The sequence below is a fragment of the Tachyglossus aculeatus genome, chromosome X1, assembly GCF_015852505.1.
Source record: "Tachyglossus aculeatus isolate mTacAcu1 chromosome X1, mTacAcu1.pri, whole genome shotgun sequence".
NCBI lineage: Eukaryota > Metazoa > Chordata > Mammalia > Monotremata > Tachyglossidae > Tachyglossus > Tachyglossus aculeatus.
The window spans coordinates 116,702,461-116,721,702 of record NC_052101.1 but is presented as its reverse complement, the minus strand read 5'-3'; the positions used below and the strand labels follow the sequence as shown (position 1 = coordinate 116,721,702).

General features: G+C 47.1%; 2 non-coding genes across 2 annotated transcripts; one reads left to right on the top strand and one right to left on the bottom strand.

Moving 5' to 3' along the window:
• Nucleotides 1-9,911: 9,911 nt before the first annotated feature.
• Nucleotides 9,912-10,049, bottom strand: LOC119920063. The gene has a single exon (XR_005447832.1). It is a non-coding gene; the product is annotated as a small nucleolar RNA SNORA7 (small nucleolar RNA).
• Nucleotides 10,050-17,679: 7,630 nt separating this feature from the next.
• On the top strand, nt 17,680-17,817 carry LOC119920184. The gene has a single exon (XR_005447947.1). It is a non-coding gene; the product is annotated as a small nucleolar RNA SNORA7 (small nucleolar RNA).
• The last annotated feature ends 1,425 nt before the right edge of the window (nt 17,818-19,242 follow it).

Genomic DNA, 19,242 nt, shown 5'->3' with positions numbered 1-19,242 from the left:
TAATGATGATGGCATTTGTTAAGCGCTTACTACGTGCAACGCACTGTTCTAAGCGCTGGGGAGGTAACAAGGTGATCAGGTTATCCCACAGGGGGCTCACAGTCTTAATTCCCATTTTACAGATGAGGGAACTGAGGCACAGAGAATCAATCAATCAATCAATCGTATTTATTGAGCACTTACTGTGTGCAGAGCACTGGACTAAGTGCTTGGGAAGTACAAGTTGGCAACATATAGAGACAGTCCCTACCCAAAAGTGGGCTCACAGTCTAGAAGGGGGAGACAGAGAACAAAACCAAACATATTAACAAAATAAAATAAATGGAATAGATGTGTACAAGTAAAATAAATAAATAGAGTAATAAATATGTACATGCATATATACAGGTGCTGTGGGGAAGGGAAGGAGGTAAGTGCTTACTACATGCAAAGCACTGTTCTAAGCGCTGGGGAGGTAACAAGGTGATCAGGTTATCCCACAGGGGGCTCACAGTCTTAATTCCCATTTTACAGATGAGGGAACTGAGGCACAGAGAAGTTAAGTAACTTGCCCAAAGTCACACAGCAGACAATTGGCGGAGCCGGGATTTGAACCTATGACCTCTGACTCAAAAGCCTGTGCTCTTTCCACTGAGCCACACTGCTTCTCAAATATAATAATAATAATAATGGTATTTGTTATGCACTTACTATGTGCAAAGCACAGTTCTAAGCACTGGGGGGATTCATTCATTCATTCAATCGTATTTATTGAGCACTTACTGTGTGCAGAGCACAGAACTAAGCGCTTGGGAAGTCCAAGTCGGCAACATATAGAGACGGTCCCTACCCAACAGCGGGCTCACAGTCTAGAAGGGGGAGACAGACAACAAAACAAAACATATTAACAAAATAAAATAAATAGAGTATGTACAAGTAAAATAGATAAATAGAGTAATAAATACGTACAAACATATATACATATATACAGGTGCTGTGGGGATGGGAAGGAGGTAAGGCGGGGGGGGGGTACGTCTACCTCAAACGTACCCCACTTGGATCAAGAACCGACCCTTGAGCCCTTTCCCTTCCTTGATCTTGCTCGGCATCCAGCCCCCACCTCCGCTGCCCTATATACTACTAATAATAATAATGGTATTTGTTAAGCGCTTACTCTGTGCAAAGCACTGTTCTAAGCGCTGGGGGGAGTCATTCATTCATTCAATTGTATTTATTGAGCGCTTACTATGTGAAAAGATTCAATCGCATTTATTGAGCGCTTACTGTGTGCAGAGCACAGTACTAAGCGCTTGGGAAGTACAAGTCGGCAACATATTCATTCAATCGTATTTATTTAGCGCTTACTGTGTGCAGAGCACAGTACTAAGCACTTGGGAAGTACAAGTCAGCAACATATAGATACGGTCCCTACCCAACAGAGGGCTCACAGTCTAGAAGGGGGAGACAGACAACAAAACAAAACATATTAACAAAATAAAATAAATAGAATAGTAAAGATGTACAAGTAAAATAAATAGAGTAATAAATCTGTCCAAACATATATACAGGTGCTGTGGGGAGGGGAAGGAGGTAGGGTGGGGGGGATGGGGAGGGGGAGAGGAATTCATTCATTCATTCAATCGTATTTATTGAGCGCTTACTGTGTGCAGAGCACTGGACTAAGCGCTTGGGAAGTACAAGTCGGCAACATATAGAGACGGTCCCTACCCAACAACGGGCTCACAGTCTAGAAGGGGGAGACAGGCAACAAAACAAAACATATTAACAAAATAAAATAAATAGAATTGTAAATATGTACAAGTAAAATAAATAGAGTAATAAATCTGTACAAACATATATGCAGGTGCTGTGGGGAGGGGAAGGAGGTAGGGCGGGGGGGATGGGGAGGGCGAGAGGAAAAAGGGGGCTCAGTCTGGGAAGGCCTCCTGGAGGCGGTGATTCAAGGTAATCAGGTTGTCCCACGTGGGGCTCACAGTCTTAATCCCCATTTTACAGATGAGGTGACTGAGGCTCAGAGAAGTTAAGTGTCTTGCCCAAAGTCACACAGCTGATAAGTGGCAGAGCCGGGATTCCGTGCCCAGGAGCCAAACCACCCCTGCCGTTGTCATATGCACCTCGGGCGTGCTGGGAAAGCTGGGGATGGAATGAGAGAGTCAGGATCCCAGTTCTCCTCTAGCCCGGCATCGGGCATTTCCCTTGCCCTGCCTCTCCTCCCCCTTGCCACCACTCTCAAACCCCACAGGCACAGGCCATAAAACCACGGGCTCTACTCCATCCTAATCCTCCTCCACCTCTCAGCAGCCTTAGACACTGTGGACTTCCTCCTTCTCCTGGAAACATTCTCTGACCTTGACTTCACTGACACTGCCCTGTTCTGGTTCTCCTCCTATTTCTCTGACCACTCCTCAGTCTTTTTTCCGCGGGCTTCTCCTCTGCCTCTCACCTTCTGACAGCAGGGTCCTTCAGGGCTCAGTTCTGGGTCTCCTTCTCCATCTACACCGACTCGGTTGGAGAACTGATTTGCTCTCATGGCTTCAACCCGCATTGCTCTGTGGACAATTCCCAAATCTACCTCTCCAGTCCTGACCTCTCTCCTCATCTTCCCACCTAAACTCTGTCCTCCACCTGTCTTTTCCCTCGCTGTAGATAATACCACTGTCTCCCTGCCTCGGAAACCTGTGACCTTGGAACTATCTTTTTCCTTCATGGCATTTGTAAAAACCTTACTCTGGTCATTCATTCAATCGTATTTATTAAGCACTTACTGTGTGCAGAGCGCTGCACTAAGCGCTTGGGAAAGAAACACAATACAACAATAAACAGTGACATTCCCTGCCCACGATGAGGTCACAGTCTAGAAGGGGGAAGACAGGCATCAATACAAATAAATAACAATACAGATATGTACATAAGTGCTGTGGTGCTGGGGGTGGGGTGGGGGAGAGCAAAGGGAGCAAGTCAGGGTGACACAGAAGGGAGTGGGAGGTGAGGAAAAGAGGGGCTTAGTCTGGGAAGGCCTCTTGGAGGAGATGGGCCTTCAATAAGGCTTTGAAGGCGGTGAGAGTAATTATCAGACTTGGGGAGGGAGAGCGTTCCAGGCCAGAGGCAGGACTTGGGCCAGGGGTCAAACACTGTTCTGAGGACTGGGGTAGATATGTGACACATCTTTAACATATCTCTCTTATTCTCCCCACATATTCAATCTGTCACCAGATTCTGTCAGTTCTACCTGCACAACATCACTAAGGTCCTCCCTTTCCTCTCCATTCAAACCGCTACTATGCTTACCCTGCGCGTTCAAGCTCTCATCCTATCCCGTCTGGACTACTGTATCAGCCTCCTCTCCGATCTCCCATCCTCTTGTCTCTCCCCACTTCAATCCATACTTCATGCCGCTGCCCGGATTGTCTTTGTCCAGAAACGCTCTGGGCATGTTACTCCCCTCCTCAAAAATCTCCAGTGGCTACCAATCGACCTACGCATCAGGCAGAAACTCCTCACTCTCGGCTTCAAGGCTGTCCATCACCTCACCCCCTCGTACCTCACCTCCCTTCTCTCCTTCTACAGCCCAGCCCGCACCCTCCACTCCTTGGCCGCTAATCTCCTCACCGTTCCTCGTTCTCGCCTGTCCCGCTGCCGACCCCCGGCCCACGTCATCCCCCTGGCCTGGAATGCCCTCTCTCCCCACATCCGCCAAGCTAGCTCTCTTCCTCCCTTCAAGGCCCTACTGAGAGCTCACCTCCTCCAGGAGGCCTTCCCAGACTGAGCCCCCTCCTTCCTCTCCCCCTCCTTCCCCTCTCCATCCCCCCGCCTTACCTCCTTCCCTTCCCCACAGCACCTGTATATATGTATATATGTTTGTACATATTTATTACTCTATTTATTTTACTTGTACATATCTATTCTATTTATTTTATTTTGTTAATATGTTTGGTTTTGTTCTCTGTCTCCCCCTTCTAGACTGTGAGCCCACTGTTGGGTAGGGACCATCTCTATATGTTGCCAACTTGTACTTCCCAAGCGCTTAGTACAGTGCTCTGCACACAGTAAGCGCTCAATAAATACGATTGATTGATTGATTGATTGACGCAGGCACTTATTATATCCCACCTTGACCCCTGCATCAGCCTCCTCACCAACCTCCCTGTCTCCCGTATCTCCCGTCCATTCCTTATTTTACTCTGCCACCTGGATCATTTTTCTAAAATAGAGTTCAGTTCAACTCTCCCCACTTTTCATAAACCTCATAAGCCCATCCACCTCCACAAAAAACAAAAACTCCTTACCATCGCCTTTAAAGCATTCAACCACCTTGCCCAAAGCCCTAATGAGAGCTCACCTCCTCAAGGAGGCCTTCCCAGACTAAGCCCCCCTTTTCGTCTGCACCTCCTCCCCTCCCCACCGCCCCTGCTCCCTCCCTCTGCTCTCCCTTCCCTGCCCCATAGCACTTGTGTATATTTGTACATATTTATTATTCTATTTATTTTATTAATGATATGTACATATCTATAATTCTATTTATCTATTTTGATGCTATTGATGTCTATCTACTTGTTTTGTTTTGTTGTCTGTGTCCCCCTTCTAGACTGTGAGCCCGCTGTTGGGTAGGGATTGTCTCTGTTGCCAAATTGTACTTTACAAGCGCTTAGTACAGTGCTCTGCACACAGTAAGCGCTCAGTAAATACGATTGAATGAATGAATGCCTAGCTTACCTTGCTGATTTCCTACTGCAACCCAGCCCGCATGCTTCGCTCCTCCAGTGCCAACCTATTCACTGTACCTCAATCTCATCTATTTCATCTCCAACAACTTGTTCACATCCTGTCTCTGGCCTGGCATTCCCTCCCCCTTCATATATGACAGACCATCATTCTCCCCACCTTCAAAGCCTAATTAAAATTACAACTCCTCCAAGAAGCCTTCCTTGACTAACCCCTCATTTTCCCTATTCCCTTCTGCTTCGCCTATGCACTTAGAGCTGTACCCTTCAAGCACTTGATATTCACCCCTCCTTCAGCCCCACAGCACTTTGTGTACATATCCATAATTTCTTTCACTGACTCCCCCTTCAGACTGTGATCTCCAGGTGGGCAGGGAACGTGTCTGCCAACTCTGTACTGAGCCCTCTCAGGAGCTTAGTACAGTGCTCTGCACACAGTAAGCACTCAATAAAAAGCCTTGATTAATTAATTGATTCTCTGCAGTCTCTCATTCCCTCCTGCCTTCAGGATGTGTCTACTTGGGTGTCCCACCGACACCTCAAACTTAACAGGGCCCAAACAGAACTCGTCGTCTTCTGACCCAAACCCTCCCCTCGCCCCGACTTTTCCATCACCGTTGACAACACCATCTTCTTCTCCATCTCACAAGCCTGTGACCTTGGCATTGTCCTCGATTCACTTCTCTCATTCAACCCACATATTCAGTCATTCACCAAATCCTGTCAATTCTACCTTCACAGCATCTCTAGTCCAATCTGCTACCACACTGATCCAAGCACTTATGTCCTGCCTCGACTACCACATCAGCCTTCTCACTGACTTACCTGCCTCTGGTCTCTCCCCTCTCCAGTCCACACTTCACTCGGCTGTCCGGATCATTTTTCTAAAAAATCGTTCTGCCCACATCGCTCCATTCCTCAAGCACCTCCAGTGGTTGCCCATCCATCTCCACATCAAGCTAAAACTCCTCACCATTGGCTTTAAGGCACTCACTCAGCTCTTCTCCTCCTACCTAACCTTGCTCGTCTCCCACTACAACCCAGGCCGCACACTCTCCTCCTTGAACACCGATTTACTTACTGTGCCTTGATTTCCTCTCTCTCGCCGTCAACCCCTTGCTCACATCCTCCTTCCTTCCTGGAACTCCCTCCCCCTTCATATTCGACAGACCACCACTCTGCCCATCTTCAAGTCCTACGATAATGATGGGATTTGTTGGGCACTTACTATGTGTCAAGCACTGTTCTAAGTGCTGGGGTAGGCACGAGCTAATTACTTTGGACACAGTCCCTGACCTCATTAGGCTCACAGTTCAATAGGAGGGAGAACAGGCATTGAATCCCTATTTCACAGATGAGGAAACTGAGGCCCAGAGAAGTGAAGTGACTTGCCCAAGGTCACACAGCAGGCAAGTTGTGGAGAAGGGGTTAGAACCTAGGTCTTCTGACTCCTAAGCCCGGGCTCTTTCCACTAATAATAATAATAATAATAATGAGGCATTTGTTAAGCGCTTACTATGTGCAAAGCACTGTTATAAGCACTGGGGGGGATATAAGGCGATCAGGTTGTCCCAAGGGGGGCTCACAGTCTTAATCCCCTTTTTACAGATGAGGTAACTGAGGCTCAGAGAAGTGAAGTGACTTGCCCAAGGTCACACAGCAGACATGTGGTGGAGCCGGAATTCGAACCCATGACCTCTGACTCCAAAGCCCGGGCTCTTTCCACTGAGCCAAGCTTGCTTCAGATCTCCTCCAAGAAACCTTCTTTCACTAACCTTTCATTTCCCCATCCTATTCACCTTCCCTTCTGCATCACCTGTGCACTTGGATCTGTAATAATAATAAATAATAATAATAATAATAAATTAGCATTTATTAAGCGATTACTATGTGCAAAGCACTGTTCTAAGCACTGGGGAGGTTACAAGGTGATCAGGTTGTCCCATGGTGGGGCTCACAGTCTTAATCCCCATTTTACAGATGAGGTAACTGAAGCACAGAGAAGTGAAGTGATTTGCCCAAAGTCACACAGCTGACAATTAACAGAGCCGGGATTTGAACCCATGACCTCTGACTCCAAAGCCCGTGCTCTTTCCACTGAGCCACACTGCTTCTCCCTTAAACATTTTGAAACTTACCCCACCCCAGCCCCAGCTCCTTAGACCCTACTGCACCGTTGTCCTGCTCCTTAGACCCTACTGCTTCCCCTAGCTGGGAATTAATTTTAATGTCTGTCTCCCCCACTGGATTGTAAGCTCCTTGAGGGCAGGAATCATGACTGTCAACTCGGACTGTCCTCTCCCGAGTTCTCAGTCCAATGCTCTGCACACAGTAAGAGCTAGACAAATACCACTGAGTGATCCCTTCCCCACAGCACCTGTATATATGTATATATGTTTGTACATATTTATTACTCTATTTATTTATTTATTTTACTTGTACATATCTATTCTATTTATTTTATTTTGTTAATATGTTTGGTTTTGTTCTCTGTCTCCCCCTTCTAGACTGTGAGCCCACTGTTGGGTAGGGACTGTCTCTATATGTTGCCAACTTGTACTTCCCAAGCGCTTAGTACAGTGCTCTGCACACAGTAAGCGCTCAATAAATACGATTGATTGATTGATTGATTGACTGACTGACTGAACCCGGCTACTGAACTCTTTTTCCGGAGCGGCACCTGGATTAGGGTTAACCCAACGGCTTGAAAAATGGGTTTGGGTGGGGAGCAAGCCCTGGGCTCTCCCCTTTCCCCAGAGCTACAGGTAATATGAGAAACACCCAGCTCACTCTCCCTTCAGGATGTTGGCCGAGCCAGCCGATACCCTCGCCCGGGGTTGGCCTGGTGCTGGGAACGACTTCCAGCTTCGGCCGGAAGACAGGTCACATTTAGATCATTACATCAGGCTGCAGAGATTTGAAACGGTTGTCTTCAGCCGCGATACTGAACACAATCCCCTCCAGTGACTGTTTGGCCCACCTATTTTAATATTGTTCCCTTGGTCTATTTCTCTTGTAATCTATTACCATTAGTCTTTGTAGCCCGTTCTAATTGTTTTATGTGTCTGTTTTCCCTACTTCGATTCAGAGTTCCGAGCTCCTCTAGACTGTAAAGTCCCCCTATAGACTATAAGCTCTTAGCGGGCAGGGAATGTTTCTACCAACTCTGTTATATTGTTATATTGTACTCTCTCAAGTGCTTAGTACAGTGCTCTGCACACAGTAAGTGCTCAGTAAATAGGTTTGGTTGATTGAGAGGGATGCGTGCCACAGGTACTGAAGGGACTGTGACTACTCTGATTAGCCTGGATTTATTTCACACTCTCCTTTTTTTTAAAAAAAATGGTATTCGCTAAGTGTTTACTATGTGCCAGGCACCGTACTAAGTGCTGGGTAGATACAAGCTAATCAGGTTGGGCACAGTCCATGTCCCACATGGGGCTCACAGTCTTAATCCCCATTTTACAGATGAGGTAACTGAGGCCCAGAGAAGTTAAATGATCACACAGGAGACGAGTGGCAAAGCTGGGATTAATAATAATTTATAATAATTGTGGTATTGGTTAAGTGCTTACTATGCATTAGGAACTGGATTAAGCTCTGGGGTAGATACAAGATACTTCGGTTAGACACAGTCCCTGTCCCACATAGGGCTCATAGTCTTAATTCCCATTTTACAGATAAGAGAACTGAGACACTGAGAAGAGAAGTGATTTGCCCAAGGTCACACAGCAGCCATGTGGCAGAGTCGGGATTAGAACCCGAGTCTGTTGTTGGGTAGGGATTGTCTCTATTTGTTGTCTCACCCCCATAACATCGCCAAGATCTGCCCTTTCCTCTCCATCCAAACCGCTACCTTGCTGGTTCCCAAGTAACCCAGTCTCTCATCCTATCCCGACTGGATTACTGCATCAGCCTCCTCTCTGATCTCCCATCCTCCCGTCTCTCCGCACTTCAGTCTATACTTCACGCTGCTGCCCAGATCATCTTTGTGCAGAAACGCTATGGGCATGTTACTCTCCTCCTCAAAAATCTCCAGTAGCTGCCAGTCAACCTACGAATCAAACAAAAACTCCTCACTCTCGGCTTCAAGGCTGTCCATCACCTCGCCCCCTCCTACCTCACCTCCCTTCTCTCCTTCTCCAGCCCAGCCCGCACCCTCCGCTCCTCTGCCGCCGCTAACCTCCTCACCGTACCTCGTTCTCGCCTGTCCCGCCGTCAACCCCCGGCCCACGTCCTCCCCCTGGCCCGGAATGCCCTCCCTCCGCACATCCGCCAAGCTAGCTCTCTTCCTCCCTTCAAAGCCCTACTGAGAGCTCACCTCCTCCAAGAGGCCTTCCCAGACTGAGCCCCCTCTTTCCTCTCCCCCTCCCCATCCCCCCCCGCCCTACCTCCTTCCTCTCCCCACAGCCCCTGTATGTCTGTTTGTACAGATTTATTACTCTATTTATTTTACTTGTATATATTTACTATTCTATTTATTTCATTAATGATGTGCATTTAGCTTTAATTCTATTTATTCTGACAACTTGACACTTGTCCACATGTTTTGTTTTGTTGTCTGTCTTCCCCTTCTAGACTGTGAGCCCGTTGTTGGGTAGGGACCGTCTCTATATGTCGCCAACTTGTACTTCCCAAGCGCTTAGTACAGTGCTCTGCACACAGTAAGCGCTCAATAAATATGATTGAATGAATGAACGCTTACTGCGTACAGAGCGCTGGACTAAATGCTTGGGAGAGCACAGTAGAGTTGGAAGACACAATCCTTGCCTTTGAGGTATTTACAGTCTAGTGATCCCGAGAGGAAAAGCCAACTTTACCTATGATCAATCAATCAAGCAATCAATCAGTGGCGTCTCTTGAGCGCTTACTTGTGCAGAGCACTGACCTAAGCGCTTGGGAGTGTCCAATGCAATCGATTTGTTAAACATGATCCCTGCCCTAAAGTAGCTTCTAGTCTTGTCTTGTCTTATGCCGTCGAGTCTTTTCTGACCCATAGTGACACCACGGACACATGTCTCCCAGAACGCCCAGCTCTCCATCTGCAATCATTCCGGTAGTGGATCCATAGGGTTTTCTTGGTAAAAATATGGAAGTGGTTTACCATTGCCACCTTCCGCACGGTAAACTTGAGTCTCCGCCCTCGACTCTCTCTCTTATGCCGCTGCTGCCCAGCATGGGTGAGTTTTGACTTGTAGCAGATTGACTTCCACTTGCTTGCCACTGGCCAAGTTAGGAATGGAATGGGTAGGCCTCTGCTTGACTCTCCCTCCCGTAGCCGAGACTGGTAGAGGACTGGAAACTCTCCAGGTGTGACCCCGAGAGAGGGGCTTCTAGTCTAGAATGCTGAAAAATAGCTGGCCAACATGGGCTGTAAACACACCTGCTGTGGGACCTTACAATCCTCTAGACTGTAAGCTCACTGTAGGCAGGGAATGTGTCTACCAAAGCCGCTTTATTGTTATTTGAGCAGCGTGGCTCAGTGGAAAGAGCACGGGCTTTGGAGTCAGAGGTCATGGGCTCAAATCCCAGCTCTGCCAATTGTCAGCTGTGTGACCATGGGCAAGTCACTTAGCTTCTCTGTGCCTCAGTGACCTCATCTGTAAAATGGGGATTAAGACTGTGAGCCCCACACGGGGCAATCTGATCACCTTGTATCCTCCCCAGAGCTTAGAACAGTGTTTTGCACTTAGTAAGTGCTTAACAAATGCCATTATTATTATTATTATTATTATATTATACTCTCCCAAGCACTTAGTACAGTGCTCTGCACATAGTGAGTGCTCAATAAATACAATTGATTAATTGATCGATTCATTCAATCGTATTTATTGAGTGCTTACTGTTTGCAGAGCACTACTAAGCACTTGGGAGAGTACAGTACAACAATAAACAGACACATTCCCTGCCCACAACGAGTTTACGGCCTTTCGTTAGGGCCGTGAAGATTGAAGCGGCTCCCAAAGCAACCACCTTTTGGGTTGGTGTGCTGTGGCACAAAATCGGCCATCTGTGACTTTGTGGACAACGTGTCATAGCCCTACCCGCCTGCTCACTTATTGCACTCCCTGCCCTAGTGGGACCACGACCGGCCGGGATGAGAGAGAGAACGCGAGTGGCACTGCACAAATCACTAGCACTAGAATCAATTCGTCCAGGCAAGTTCTTGGGCCTGGAGTCACAGGACCAAAACTCAACTGTCGTTCCTGTCAGGGGACTCCATCCCTTAGCCCCTTCCTGAGGGTGCTCAGCATTTGACCGTCTCAGTTCCTTGCTGCCACACCCTGTACCGATTTTTTTGAAGGAACAGTCGACGGTGACTCCAGGATCTCTCTTCCCGAGTTATGTTGGCTCAGAGCCCATCCTCAAGGAATTGGAGCCTGGACGGTTTTTCTCAAGCTGCATTTTCTTGTTCTTGCGCACTCTGAAGCTTGTCTGCCAGTTTCCTACCCACTCGCTCAGCTGCAGGCAGGGTGGTAAGATGCCAAACACATGGAGCCTTCTGCAGAGCCCCATCAGGCCTGGGCCATTCTACACAACCCAGGAAGCCCAGGAAGTGAGGCTTTGGCAGTGTGGAGGAAGGGAGGGCTCTCCTTCCCCATGCTAGAAATTTCTGATGAGGGGTGGAGCCATTAAGGATTTGGTGTGGGGGGGACGGGGCGGGCAGTCAGGAGGAGGGGAAGATGGAAGGGAGATTAGGTGAGTTGGAGCAAGGGCCCATAGGAATTCCAAACTGGGCCAGCTCCTTGACCAGTGGTGAAATTTTAAGCCAGGTGCCTTTCCTCCCAGTCTGGAGTGGGGGCCCAACTGAATTGAGTACCTGCCCCCCCACACACACACATCTCCAACATACACACGCACAGACTGAGAGGATTCAGAGGCAGGAAGATGAAGGATGGGAGAGGAGGGGGGCAGAACCCTGGATAAACCCTCTTCCAGGGCCCTCCCCATCCCTGTCTGAGGGAAGGGAGGCTAGAAAGGGCTCTAGCTCCTCATCTTAGGTTGGCACCCAGAAGTCCAGTCCAGGACAAAGGGGTAACCTGCCATCTGGTCACAGGTGGTGGTGATGGTCACGAATGGCAAGCCAGCTGGATCCTGCACCCTCAGGCCAAGGTGTAGCCATCCTGGGGTGGTCTGGCTAGGCCACACTTCCACAAACCCATAAATTAACTTCACCAGAATAGGGAAATAGGTGAAAGGCAACTTGAAATGCCAGACCCCTCCCTGGTGTATGTGTGTGTGAGACATTAATTTATATGACCTGTCAAGATCAGGGAAGCAGTGTGGCTTAGTGGAAAGAGCCCGGGCTTGGGAGTCAGAGGTTGTGGGTTCGAACCCTGGATCTGCCACTTGCCCGCTGTGTGACTTTGGGCACTTTGTGACCTCTCTGTGCCTCAGTTAACCTCATCTGTACAATGGGGATTAAGACTGTGAACCCCATGTGGGACAACCTGGTAACTTTGTATCTATCCCAGTGCTTAGAACAGTGCTTGGCACATAGTAAGCACTTAATAAATACCATAAAAAAAAGATCTCAGAGTGGTGATCTTGTCTGATCGTCATCAGTATAGTGCTCTGCACACGGTAAGCGCTTAATAAATATGATTGAATGAATCATTCAAGGAGATGGACACAAGGGTTGTACCTAAATGCTTAGGGGATGGGACTAAGAGCAGAGGCAAGTCAGTAGGGAGGGAAAATGGTGTTGGGGGGGGCAGTAGGGGCAATGAAAGTTTAGTAAAATATTGAGTACTTGCCATGTGAGGTTATGGGTCCGAATCCCGGCTCTGCCACATGTCTGCTGTGTGACCTTGGGCAAGTCACTCAACTTCTCTGAGACTCAGTTACCTCATCTGCAAAATGGGGATTAAGTCTGTGAGCCCCACATGGGACAACCCAATCACCTTGTATCTCCCCCAGCGCTTAGAACAGTGCTTTGCACATAGTAAGCACTTAAATGCCATCATTATTATAATAGTTATTATTATTATTATGTGCAGAACACTGTATTAAGTGCTTTGGAGAATACAATAGAATTGTATTCATAGACATATTTATATATAAATATATATTTATATATATTTGTGTGTATATATATATATACATATATATATATATATATATATATATATATATATATATATATATATATATAGTTGTAGGCATATTTCCTGCCCCCGGGAAGCAGCATGGCCTAGTGGGAAGTGTGTGGGCCTGTGCCACCTCCAGGAGGGGTGGGAAAAGAAATGACACAGTCCTTGACTGGATTGCAAATTCTCATGCAAGTAACACTGTCTTCCTTCTAGACTGTGAGCCCACTGTTGGGTAGGGACCATCTCTATATGTTGCCAACTTGGACTTCCCAAGCGCTTAGAACAGTGCTCTGCACACAGTAAGCGCTCAATAAATACGATTGATTGACTGATTGATTGAGTCAGAAGACCTGGGTTCTAATCTCAGCTCCGCCATTTACCTGCTGTTTGATCATAGGCAAGTCACTTAACTTCTCTGCGCCTCAGTTCCCTTATTTGCCAAATGGGGATTCAATACTTGTTCTCCCTCCTATCTATTCTGTGAGCTCCATGTGGGACCTGATTATCCTGTCTCTACCCCAGTGCTTAGTACAGTGCTAGGCATATTGTAAGCATTTAACAAATGCCATAATTATAATGATAATAATAATAAAATTACAGTCTAGGGGGATGACATAAAATGGAGCTCAGCCAATTCAAGGGGGAGAGTTGAACAAAGGTAGAAGATACAGATGAGAAATAAGGGTCTTTGGGATCTGGTTTCATATATGGAAACAAACGAACAAGACACCTTCCCTCCACCCACTGTGGATGGCCAATTGAAATGTAAATTTGTGTGTGTATGTGTATGTGTGTGTTTGTGTTGGGGAATTTGGGAATCCCAGATTAAATTAAAGACAAATGCCAGGCTAGGGAAAATCTGTGTTTATTTCAGGATTTGCTCTAATCCGGGTATTCCTGTTTCGACATGGGAATTGTTTTGCTACGGGTGGACAGAAAACTGCATTGGATCAACCATTGTTTCAGTGGTAAATAAGGGGTTTGGTGGAAGATGTTCGAAAACAATTGAGACAGGGTGTGGCTTCTATCTCACCTGTGAAATTCAAGAAGGTGTGATAGAAGAAAAGGCATTCTGAAGCTTATTTCAAACAGTCTGCATTGTTGGTCTCTGACACTTAACAGTACCTCATTCTCACTTCACAGGTAAACCAACTGCTTAAAATCCCGTGGCTCAGTGGAAAGAGCACGGGCTTTGGAATCAGAGATCATAGGTTCGAATCCCGGCTCTGCCACGTGTCTGCTGTGTGACCTTGGGTAAGTCACTTAACTTCTCTGAGCCTCAGTTACCTCATCTGTAAAATGGGGATTAAGACTGTGAGTCCCACATGGGACAACCTCATTACCTTGTTTCCTCTCCCCAGCGCTTAGAACAGTGCTTTGCACATAGTAAGCGCTTAACAAATGCCATTGTTATTATTATTATTATTAATAAAATCACCTTCCTGTAAATAGTGAATATAAAATCGGTGCAATTAGTTTCCCTAGTAACACTAATAACACCATTACCATATAATCCTGTCGTTTTGATTAAAACAAACTGTTAAACGGCATTACTGGCAGATCCATGTCTTGTAACCAATTCCGAACTGGGTCATGGTCATTATAGTCCCCTTTTCTTCCTTCACTTTCTATCTGAATCAAGCTTTAAAACATCTACGTCTGCCAAAAATGCCTGTTGCCCTAATTTTGATTGCCGTACTCAATGCTAACAGAGACCTAAGGTTCTGTATTTGATGTTTTTCTAGATCTAGTCAATGTATTTCTAGTTATTTCTTCTATAAAGAACAAGTTGTTGCCAACTTGTACTAACCAAGCACTTAGTACAGTGCTCTGCACACAGTAAGCGCTCAATAAATACGATTTAATGAACGAATGAATGAATGAAGGGGGTGGATTAAGCCTGTATGTGGTGAACTCTGATAAATTGGAAGGCTCAGGCTATCATTTAGGGGAGGGGGCTACCAGCCCCACTGGGTAAAGAACGGCGCCGTGAACGCTGAGAGCATCCCAGGTGTCCTCAGAAGGCAAAAACCTAGAAGTCGGGGAATGGTGGCAGTAATTCTTACCTTTGGCTTTATCGCCTTCAATCATTCATTGTTTGGCACATAGTAAGTGCTTAACAAGCACCATCATTGAGAAGCAGCGTGGCTCAGTGGAAAGAGCAGGGGCTTTGGAGTCAGAGGTCATGGGTTCTAATTCTGGCTCCTCCACATATCTGCTTGGGCAAGTCACTTAACTTCTCTGAGCCTCAGTGACCTCATCTGTAACATGGGGATTAAGACTGTGAGCCTCATGTGGGATAACCTGATCACCTTGTGTTCCCCCCAGCGCTTAGAACAGTGCTTCACACATAGTAAGCACTTAACAAATGTCATCATTATTATTCATTCAGTCGTATTTATTGAGCGCAATCAGCTGGCACCCTCCTATTTTACCTCCCTGATTTCCTAACCCCACATGCTCACTTGACTCCTTTAATGTCGACCTGTACGTTAGAGGCTGGACCTCGATCTTGCCTATCTCACCACTGACCCCTCACTCACGTGCTCCCTCCTCCTTCTTATCCGACAGACTTTCCCACTTTCAAAGCCTTATTAAAATCACTTCTCCTTTAATGAGAATGGTATTTTGTTAAGCTTTTACAATGTGCCAGGCACTGTACTAAGTGCTGGGTGGATACAAGCAAATCGGGTCAGACACAGTCCCTGTCCCATAGGACTCACAGTCTTCATCTCCATTTTACAGATGGGGTAACTGAGGCACAGAGAAGTGAAGTGGCTTGCCCAAGGTCACGCAGCTGACAAGTGGCAGAGCCGGAATTAGAACCCACGACCTCTGACTCCCAAGCCTGGGCTTTTTCCACTAAGCCACGCTGTTCCTTTAAGAGCCCTTCCCGGACTAAGCCCTCATTTTCCCCATTCCTGCTCCCTTCTGCAGTGTCCTTGCACTTGCTCCTCTTGATTCATCCCACCCTCAGTCCCACAGCCTTTATGTAATTTATTTATTTAAATTAATGCCCGTCTCCCCCTCTAGACTGTAAGCTTCTTGTGGGCCGGAAACATGTCTACCAACTTTGTTATATTGTACTTTCCCAAGCTCTGAATACAGCTCTCTGCACGGAGTAAGCGATCAATAAACACAATTGATTAATTGATTGATTCTTGCGATGCAACTAGCTGGGATCATTCCTCGAGGAGCGGAGGATGTTACAAGCCTCCATCAATTAATCAATGAAACACTAATAACACTAACATAATGCCACTAATAAAATGATTACCATTATGAGAAGCAGCATGGCCTAGTAAATAGAGCCCAGGCCTGGGAATCGAAAGGATCTGGGTTCTAATCCCAGCACCACTACGTATCTTCTGTGTGACCTGGGCAAGTCACTTAACTCCTCTGGGCCTCAGTTACCTCATCTGTAAAATGGGGATGAAGATTGCGAGTGCCATGTAGGACAGGGACTGTGTCCAACCTGGTTTGCTCTTCTCGCTCCCAGCTCTTAGAACAGTGCCTGGTGCATAATAAGTGATTAACAAATACCACAATTATGATCACTGCCACTACCTTACAAGCCTCAAGCTTATCTTCCTTGTCCTGGGACGTTTGAGGGTTAAAGGTCACTGTATTGGGGTGCTGAGGGTCACTGTATTGGGGTGATTAATCCAGTGCTCTGTGTACAGTAAGGGCTCAATAAATGCCACTGATTGATTGAATTCAGGCTGGTCCACCTTTGAAAAAGTAGACTATGCCTCCCAGAGAGTGGGAGGGAGTGGGGGTGGGGGGCAGGGGCAGTGCTGCCAGAGAACATTGGGTGGGAAAAGAGTAGGGAGCAGGGAATCAGCAAGGGAATAGGAGTCCAGCTGGAAGGGCGGGGGTCTCAGAAGGGGCCCAAACGCCTGGTGCAAACATAGGGGATGCTGCCCAGCCTGGGGGGCCAAGTAGCCACAGTAGAAGGCCCAAGTCCCTCCCCACTTCCTGATTTTCCGGGCCCAGTCCACCGACCCCCTGAACAATACTGTCATGTCCACCCCAAAGCCAGCTGAGTCCTTTTATTTTTAAATGGTATTTGTTAAGTGCTTACTATGTGTCAGGCACTGTATGTATTAAGCGCTGGAGCAGAAGCAAGATAATCAGATCAGACACAGTCCCTGTCCCGCATAGGGCTCACAGTCTCAAACCTCATTTTACAGATAGATGTAAATGAGGCCTACAGAAGTTAAGTGACTTGCCCAAGTTTGCACAACAAGTGGTGAAGCCGGGATTAGAACTCAGGCCTTCTAACTCCCAAACCCATGCTCTATCCACTACTTGGAGAGAGATTGTGAAGGCTTTTGTGAGGATACTGTAAACTCTTTGTGGGCAGGGATCGTGTCTACCAAATCTGTTAGATTGTACTTTCCCAAGTGCTTAGTATGGTGTTCTGCACACAGTAAGTGCTCAATAAATACCACTGATTGATTGGAGAGGGCAATGGGAGTCAATCAATTAATCAGTGCTATTGATTGAGGACTTTGTGCAGAGCACTGTACTAAGCGCTTGGGAGAGTGCAATCGAATCAATCGTATTTATTGAGAACTTACTATGTGCAGAACACTGTACTAAGCGCTTGGGAGAGTACCGCGACACAACAATATAACAGACACGTTCTCTGCCCACAACGAACTTAATAATTAGACACAATACCTGCTTTCAGAGAGTTTACAGTCTAGCAGGGGAGACACATTACAGTAAGTTACAGGTTGGGATATTGACTGAGGGCTTAGTCGGTGCAGAGCACTGAACTAAGCATTTGGGAGAATACGATCGAATAAGTAGACACAATCCCTGCTTTCAAGGAATTTACGGTCTAGTGAGGGAGACAGCCCCTGTCAGGGTCGCACCTGGAGAGTTTCCAGTACTCTACCAGTCTCGACTACGGAAGGGAGAGTCAAGCAGAGGCCTACCCATTCCACTCCTAGCTTGGGCAGTGGCTAGTGAGTGGAAGGCAATCTGCTACAAGTCAAAACTCACCTGTGCTGAGCAGCAGCGACATGGGGGAGAGTCGAAGGCGGAGACTCAAGTATACTGTGCGGAAGAAGGCAATGGTAAAACCACTTCCATATTTTTACCCAAAAAACTCTACGGATGCGCTACCAGAACGACTGCGGATGGAAGTGGGGTGTTCTGGGAGAGATGTGTCCATGGCATCGCTATGGGTCGGAGATGACCCGACAGCATAAAACAAGACAAGAGGGAGACAAATGTTACAGTAAGTTACAGGTAGGGGAGTGTAAGAAGATGGACACAAGGGTTGTACCTAAATGCTTAGGGGGTGGGACTAAGAGCAGAGGCAAGTCAGTAGGGAGGGAAAATGGTGTTGGGGGGGCAGTAGGGGCGATGAGAGTTTTGTAAAATATGGAAGACTTCAGTGGATCATGTTGGGCATTGCCCTTCCCCAGGACATTCCCAGCGATTCTCTTGGAAGTGAGGACCTAAGGGGCAAGGCTTTGAGGCAGTCCCCTCCTTGGGGACTTCCTTGGGGCCTCCTGTTCCAGAAAGTTCTGCCATCCAGAGCCCAAACAGCCTTGGGTCCTACAGAGTGCGAATAGGAGGTCAGGTGCAAACAGGAAATTAGTTGGCCCCGAAAAGAATACCAAAGCTAATTATAAAATACAAAGAAAATGAGGCCTGGAGAGGTTAGGCAACTTGCCCATGGTCATGCAGAAGCTATGGCCAAGTGGAAAGATCAGGGGGTCGAGGGACAGAGGACCTGGGTTCTAATCCCAGCTCTGACAGTTGCCTGCTTGTGTGACCCTGGGCAAGTCACTTGACTTCTCTGTGCCTCAGTTCCCTCAGCTTCTCCCATTCCCTTATACATTGCACTTGGATTTGCACCCTTTATCCAGCCCCACAGCACTTATGGACATATCTGTAATTTATTTATTTATATTAATGTGTGTCTCACCCTCTAGACTATACACTTCCTGTAAGCAAGGGACAGTGTCTACCAATTCTATTATATTGTACTCACCCAAGAGATTGAGGGATTGATTTTTCAAATCTCTCAAAAACAGGAAGCTGGCTAGGGAATCAGTGGGGGCCCTTGAGGATTGTGGGATAAAAGGTGCACTGACTCAGGGGTGAAAAAGGGATGGCTAAGGGGCTAAATGAATTGGTCCGTTCAGTCTCTCCTGAGGAAGATGTTGCTGTCCAAGGGATAGTGGCCCCCAAAAAGCAGCTGCAAGGGGAGTTTTTAGAGTTAGTCTTGTGGGCCAGGGCAGTGCCTGGAGATAGACTGGCAGAGGGAGATTGGGAATGTCGGGGAATGAAACAAGCCAGGGGAAGGCAGTTTGGTGGGCAGGCCCCTTTGTGTTGACAGCACGATGGCATATCCAGGCACAATCTTATGTCCTTACCCAGCCCCAGGGAGCGGGTGCCCCTTCTGG